Genomic DNA, 8,768 nt, shown 5'->3' with positions numbered 1-8,768 from the left:
AAAATAAACAAAAACAAATGAATGAAAACAAACCGAAGCAATAATCAAGAAATGAAGAACAACGAACAAGAAAAGAATCAAACATACTGATTTCAAATCCGAGAATATCAAACAAAATACGGACAGAAATGAAACTTAAACCAGCTAGCCGGAAATGACCAACGACGAACTCGAACGGACCTCACCCCGGACAGAACTTCTGGGCATTTTTGTTGGCAATCATTCCTTAACAGACTTTGTATTATGAACTTTTTTTTATATCCGTATATCTTGAATCAAATGTCAATTCTACCAAACAAACCAAGTAGCTTCCTTGTCTAACTTTAAGCTATTTGACCTGCAATTTTACCCATAGCCTGAAGTAAGTGTTTTGATTTCTCAAAGTGTTCAACTGTTACACGAGCAGAAAATGAAGCTGTGGCTGCAACGGGAACTAGAACCAGACCGGAACCACGAACAACGACTGACCAACGACGAACTCAGAATGACAAATGACGAGACAGTAGATTGTTTGAACGTGAAGCTGCGTGTATGTGGGTTGAGCAACGGCAGCCATGGCGGGCTGGCTGGAGCTGCGACTGGAAAGAACGAAGCAGAAGCGATGGATCGTTTGGTTTTAATGGCGGACGGGGCTGGTTGCAGCTGGTGAAGCAGTAACAGTCCGTCGTTGGAGCTGCAACTGGAGCTCAATGGAGGAGACGAAGGTGGAGCTGGAGCTTCACGCCTGGAGGAGCTGGGCGTTCATGGTTGGTCGTTGGTTGAAGGAAGATGGAGGTGAAGGGGCAGCCATTGTCAAGCTCGAGCTCGACATGGAAAACGATGGATGGCTGCCTCGTCTGTGGGCTGGTGGTTGACGCTCGACGACGTGAGGTGAGGGATGACGGGGAAGCCATGGATGGGGTTGTTTGGAGTTTTGGAGAAGATGAAGAGAGAGGGGGGGAACGGATGGGTTAGTTTTTTTAGGTTTTTTTTTTTTGGGGAAAAAATGAAAAAATGAAGAGGGGTTATGGGGCGGACCGGGTCGACCCATGTTGAGATGGACCGGGTCATGGGGAAGGTTGGGTATTTTTTGGGCCTGTGGTTTAAAATTGAAGAAAAGACCCAATCCGATCTCTTCTATTTTTTTCCCTTTCTATTTATTCAATTTCCTAAATAATAACAAAGCTAGAATGATAAGATTAAATTATAAAACTCAAAAATTATCTGGAAATACTAATTAGCTCTTAATAACAATTAACACGCAATTAAATAGCGACTAATGAAAAAATCACACAATTTGGACATTAAGTGCTAAAAATGCAACGTACATTATTGTTATGATTTTCTCATTTTGTAAAATAAGCTTAATTACATCTAATTGTAGAATTACATTTTAAATGCAAATATGACATATTTTTCATATTTTTTTATTAATTTAACAAATAAACATGCACAGACAAAAATACAAACAATTATAAAAAATGCAACTAAAATTCTAAAATTGCACGCAAAGAAAAATTATTTTATTTTGACTTTTTTTGGGAGTAATTCTCATATAGGGCAAAAATCACGTGCTCACAATATGTCTTCTGGATAGTGCTACAACACACACTATTTTAAGAGATAAGAGATATTTCTCTTATTTGGTAATGAAAGAAGTGAATGTTAATACAATATTCGGTAGTACAAGATTAATTGAAGGTTCTGGAAGAGCCAATTTATTACTACCAGGAGGAACAAATTTGGCTATTGATGAAGCACTATATTGTAGTGAATCTCAAAGAAACTTATTAGTTTCAAAGATATTGGCCAAAATGGCTATCATATTGAGACTACAAATGGTGAAAAGATTGAATATCTTTATATTACTACAATAATGTCTGGTAAGAAATATGTACTTGAAATATTACCTGCTCTTTCCTCCGGCTTATACTACACAAGTATTAGCAGGATTGAAACACATTCCATAGTAAACATGAAATTTACTAATCAAGATAATTTTATTATTTGACATGACCGGTTGGGGCATCCTGGTTCTAATATGATGCGTAAAATAACTGAGAATTCACATGGACATTCAATGAAGAATTAGAAGATTCTTCAATTTAAGGAATTCTCTAGTGCTACATGTTCTCAAGGCAAAGTAATTGTTAGACCATCAACTATTAAAGTTAGGATGAAATCCCCTGCATTTCTAGAACGTATACAGGGTGATATATGTGGGTCAATTCACCCTCCATGTGGACCATTCAGATATTATATAATTTTGGTAGATGCATCTACAAGATGGTCACATGTGTGCTTACTATCAATTCGCAATGTGACATTTGCGAGATTGTTGGCTCAAATAATAAAGCTAAGAACACAGTTTCCAGATTATGCAATTAAGACAATTCGTCTTGATAATGTTGGTGAGTTTATATCCCAAGCTTTTAATAATTATTATATATCAACTGAGATAACAATTGAGTATCTGGTTGCTCATGTTCATACACAAAATAGCCTAGCGGAATAATTGATCAAACACCTCCAATTAATTGCTAGACCAATGCTTATGAGAACAAAACTTCCTATTTTAGTATGGGGTCATGCTATTTTGCATGCAACAGTACTTGTGCGGATAAGGCCCACAAGTTATCATAAAGTCTCCCCAATGCAATTGGCTTTTGGTCAGGAACCAAATATTTTTCATCTTAGAATCTTTGGTTGTGCCATATATGTTCCAATTGCTCCACCACAACGCACAAAGATGGATCCCCAAAGAAGGTTGGGGGTATATGTTGGATATGAATCTCCTTCTATTATAAAATATCTAGAGCCGATGACTGGAAATTTATTTACGGCAAGATTTTCTGATAGTCATTTTGATGAATCAGTATACCCAATATTAGGGAGGAGAAAATAAGCGGCTAAAAAAGGAGATAGATTGGAATGCATTATCATTATCTCATTTAGATCCTTGAACAAATCAACGTGAATAAGAGGTTCAAAAGATTATTCATTTGTAAAATATTACAAATCAATTGCCAGATGCATTTACTGACATACCAAGGGTGACTAAGTCACATATTCCAGCTGCTAATGCTCCAATTCAAGTTAATATCCCGGTAGGACAATCAATTAAAACAAATGAGTCTAAGCCACACTTGAAACGTGGTAGACCAATCGGTTCTAAAGATAAAAATCCTCGAAGAAGAAAAGGAGCAAGTGATCATAACACGGAGGTAGTGGTTCAAGAAGAGCCCCAAGACGTAACAAATGATAAGACCTTAGGGGAGGTCCAGGTACCTAAAAATAATGAGAATGAAGAGATATCAATAAGTTACCTCTCAACGGAAAAAAGATGGAACCGAAATAATATTGTTATCGATAACATTTTTGCTTATAATGTTGTTGTTGAAATAATGCAACAAGATGAGGATCTTAAATCAAAATCTGTCGATGAATGTAGACAGAGAAATGATTGGCCAAAATGGAAAGACGCTATCCAGGCAGAGTTAACTTCACTTGGAAAACGTGAAGTCTTCGGACCCATAGTTCGAATACCTGAAGGTATGAAGATAGTAGGGTATAAATGGGTTATTGTGCGAAAACGAAATGATAAAAATAAAGTCGTTAGATATAAAGCACGACTTGTGGCATAAGAATTTTCGCAAAGACTTGGCATTTATTATATGGATACATATTCTCCAGTGGTGGATGCTATCATGTTCAGGTATCTTATAAATCTGGCAGTGCATGAAAAACTTGATATGCGCCGAATGGATGTTGTCACATCCTATTTGTATGGCTCATTAGACAATGAAATCTTTATGAAAATTCCTGAAGCATTTAAAGTGCCTGAAACATATAAAAGTTTTCGAGAAAATTGTTCAATAAAGCTTCAGAAATCCTTATACGGATTGAAACAATCAGGGCGCATGTAGTATAATCGCCTGAGTGAGTACTTGTTTGTCACAACCCTAAACTCGGACCCGGTCGTGATGAGGCCTATCGTGAAACAAGGCCAACCGACACAACTCCCAATCCATTTTTAACAGTTAATATAATTCAATTTAAATCATTAATAGATGATAAATCCCAAAAATAAGGTGAAATAGAACAACGCGGAAATAAACACAGCCCGACGTCGAGGTGTCACCAGTCATGAGCATCTAACATAAGTCTAAGAGTATGGAAAAAGAAAAAAAAAAGGACTACACAGTCTATTGCAGAATCCAGTACAAGGGAAAATAAAGATAGGAGGGAGAAGCACTGGGCTGCGAACGCCGAGCAGCTACCTAGTGAACTCCGAATAGGCCACTGGAAGAAATCAGCCCTCGCTAGCAGGATCCGAGGCTCCTGTATCTGCACACAGGGTGAAGGGAATATTGTGGATACGCCAACTCAATAAGTAATAAAAGTAAAGGAAGCTTAGCGATAAGAAAACACGTAAAACACAGCAAAATGCTACAAAGAGGCAGTATAAAATCAATACAAGGCAACAAAACAGTGAAAACTTGTAAAAACACCTCATTTCAGTAAAAACCTCTTTTAAACATCTTTTAACAGTTAAACAAGTGAATGGAAAGCAGCAAGAAAAGATAAACACATAAAATTAGCCCCTCGGTCACAATATCAACAGAAATCAGCCCCTCGGGCAATAACATGGAACAACATCAGCCCCTCGTGCTATATCACATATCACACTAGGTACCCGCGCTCACTGGGGGTGTACAGACTCCGAGAGGGGCCCTTTACGGCCCAAGCGCAATATCAAGCCATCTCGTGGCATAATCAAACAGGCTCTCGACCTCATATCAAGCTACCTTGTAGCGTACAACTCAGGCCCTCGGTCTCATAATCATGAATCAGCACAATATCACTGCGGTGCGCAGCTCGATCCTATATTAACCTCACAACATCGGCCCACGGCCCTACTCAGTCAGAAATCTCTAAAAGCCACTCGGGCACAGTAAAATATGATGTTGAGCTCAAAATATCATTTAAGATGTCAAAACAGAGTAAACATGGCTGAGTTATAAAAACAGTAGAATATAGCATGACTGAGTACAAGTATAAAGTCAAAACAGTGAGGAATAATAGTAAAAATCTCCTAAGGGTCCAAAACAGTTGGCACGAGGCCCAAATATGGCATTCAGCACAAAACATGATGATAGCAAACAATTTTCAATCAAATACGCAGTAAAACAGTTATTCGGGACGGACTAAGTCATAATTCCCAACAGTGTACGACTCCACGCTCGTCATCTAGCGTGTGCGTCACCTCAATATAGCACAACAATGTGAAATCCGAGGTTTCATACCCTTAGGACAACATTTACAATCATTATTCACCTCTATCCGGTCCAAACTCTAGCCCGCGATGCCCTTGCCTCTCGAATCGGCCTCCAGATACTCCAAATCTAACCAAAATCAGTGCAATACCATCAAAATATGCTAAAGGGCAAAGCCCACTCAAAAGAAATTAAATTACAACACAAATCCCGAAATTGGCCAAACCCGACCCCCGGGCCCACGTCTCGGAATCCGATAAAAATTATATCAATAGACTCTTTATCACTCCCCGAGTTCATTCATATCAAAAGCACCAAAATCCAACTACAAACGACCCCTCAAATCTCAAATTCTAGGTTTCCAATTACAAGCCCTAGTTCTTCAATATTTAGGCTTAAATTCTACAAATTCCATGATTAATTAGGTAGAAATTACATTAGGATTGAGTATTAAGTCCATAAATCTTACCTCCAAGTGTTCCCCCTTGATTCCCTCTTCAATCCCCTTCAGAAAGCTTCAAAATACCCAAAAATAGAGGAACTTAGACCCAAAATCGCGGAATTGGTCTTTTAAAATATTCTACCCAGCACTTAAAAATCCTTCATCGCGAACGCGGTCAACGCCTCACATTCGCGAAGTACAACCTGGCATTGACAACTTATTCCTTCTTCGCGAACGCGACACCCTGTACGCGAACGCAAAGACTCAGCTTCACAACCCATCGCGAACACGGCTGCTCTATCGAGATCGCGAAGCTTCCTGACTCCAACACTTCGTGAACGCAGGACCTCCATCGCGAACGTAAAGGCCAAACCTCCAGCCTCTCATCCTGACCCTTCGCGAACGCGAAGGCCAAAAGCCTGCAACACCAATAGCAGATTTTTCTGCAATCTTTTCAACTTGAAATGATCCGTTCAACCACCCGAAACTCACCCGAGGCCATCAGAACCTCAACCAAACACACCAACATATCCCATAACATCATTCAAACTTGTTCCAACCTTTGGAACTCTCAAAACAACATCAGAACACTAAATTTGCATCAGATTCAAGCCTAAGAATTTCAAAAACTTTCAAATTCCGCTTTCAATCAAAAAGTCTATCAAACTACGTCCGAATGATCTGAAATTTTACACACACATCCTAAATGAAACAACGGACCTACCGCAACTCCTGGAATTCCATTCCGACCCCTATATCAAAATCTCACATACCAACCGAAAAACGCCAAAATTTCAATTTCGCCAATTCAAGCCTGAATCTACTCCGTACCTCCAAAATACATTCCGATCACGCTCCTAAGTCCCAAATCACCTCCCAAAGCTATCCAAACCATCAGAACTCACATTCGAGCCCTTTATCACATAAGTCAACATCCGGTTGACTTTTCCAACTTAAGCTTACTCAAAAGAGACTAAGTGTCTCAAACCTTACCAAAACCTCTCCGAACCCGAGCCAACCAACCCAATAACATAAAATATACTTGAACAAGGCAATAAGATACAGAAATGGGGGAAGCGGAGTGGTAACTTATGAAACGACTGATCAGGTCGTTACACTGTTGAAAGAAGGGTACAAAAATGATCCAATTTGTCCATGTGTTTTTTTTAAAGGTCTGGATCTGAATTTGTTATAGTTGCTATGTATGTTGATGATTTGAATATCATTGGAACTCCTAGGGAGCTTCCAAAAGCAGTAGACTGTTTGAAGAAAGAATTTGAAATGAAAGATCTTGGAAAGACAAGATTTTGTCTTGGCCTACAAATTGAATATATGAAAGATGAAATTTTTGTCCATCAATCAACATACACAGAAAAGATCGTAAAGCGATTCTATATGGATAAATCACATCCATTGAGTAGCTCGATGGTTGTAAGATCACTTGATATAAATAAAGATGCATTCCGACCTTATGAAAATGATGAAGAGTTTCTTGGTGCCAAAATACCATATCTTAGTGCAATTGCGGCGGTAATGTATCTTTCCAACAATTCTCGACCGGATATAGCTTTCTCAGTAAGCTTGTTAGCAAGATTTAGTTCTTCGCCAACACAAAGATATTGTAATGGTATTAAGATACTTACGAGGGACCATTGAAATGAGTTTGTTCTATTCAAATGAATCCAAGTCAGCATTAGTTGGTTATGCAGATGCATGATATTTAACCGATCCACATAAAGCTCGATCTCAGACAGGCTACTTATTTATATGTGGAGGTACATCCATATTATGACGTTCAACGAAACAGACTATGATTGCTACTTCTTCAAATCATGCAGAGATAATAGCCATTCATCAAGCAAGCCAAGAATGCATTTGGTTGAGATCAATAATTCAACATATTCAGGAAACATGTGGTCTTTCTTTGAAAGAAAATATTCCAACAATATTGTATGAAGACAATGTTGCATGTATAGCTCAACTGAAAGGATGATACATTAAAAGAGACAGAACAAAATATATTTCACCAAAATTCTTCTTCACTCATGATCTTCAAAAGAATGGTGAAATAGATGTCACCAAATTTGTTCAAGTGATAATTTGGCGGATCTGTTTACTAAGGCATTGCCAACCTCAACATTTGAGAAGTTAATATATAAAATTGGAATGCGGCGTCTTCGAGACCTTAAGTGATATTTAATCAGGGGGAGTAACAATACGCGCTGTACTTTTTTTTTCCTTAACTAAGGTTTTGTCCCATTGAGTTTTCCTAGTAAGGTTTTTAATGAGGCAGCAAGTAATGCGTATTACAAATAAATATGTATTTCCCCATGTTTTTCCTATTAAGCTCTTAATGATGCATTTTTTACATGGTCATCCAAGGGAGAGTATTGTAAATAGTATGTGGATGGAGTCCATATATGAATAGTTTGTGTATTGATTTTCACTTTATGTCCATCTCTTACACTATTTTACTATAGTAATCTTTACTTTTTATGCCTATCAAAAGTTATGTAATTGCAGTGGAAAAATACATCAAAAAGAAATGAAATATTCCTTCTTCCTATCTCTATTTCTTATTTACATTTTAGTAAGTCACTTTTATTTTATAAAACACAGCTATAATTTTGCCGTGTGCATTCCCTTGTGCAGCCAACCTTATCTTCTCATCTTTTCCGTTGTATTCTTTTCTTATGGAAATACTAGACGCCAAAATATAGTGAACAAGTGGCTTAACACTAAATCATCTGTTGAATTGATTAGCTGGAAAAAAGAAGAAGCTACGTGATAGACTTATAAAAACTCCAACATGAAGATTTCTCATCGAAAAAAAAATTAAAATATACTTTTATTCACTAGCCAAATAAGTAAACGTAGGATTTTGAACTTAATATTTACTCACGTGACACTACTACTATTTGAAGAGTAAAATGATAATTATAATTCATCAATATAATTTTTTTAAATATTTTAATTATTAACTATCACGCCAATATTACTTATGATACTTTTATGTCGTTTTATAAATATGTAAATTATATTTAGACTAGTTTAACAGCTTGTTTGGATGG

Source organism: Nicotiana tabacum, chromosome 10 (assembly GCF_000715075.1).
Source record: "Nicotiana tabacum cultivar K326 chromosome 10, ASM71507v2, whole genome shotgun sequence".
Taxonomy (NCBI): domain Eukaryota; kingdom Viridiplantae; phylum Streptophyta; class Magnoliopsida; order Solanales; family Solanaceae; genus Nicotiana; species Nicotiana tabacum.
The sequence above is the reverse complement of the archived record's forward strand: the minus strand, read 5'-3'. Positions refer to the sequence as shown.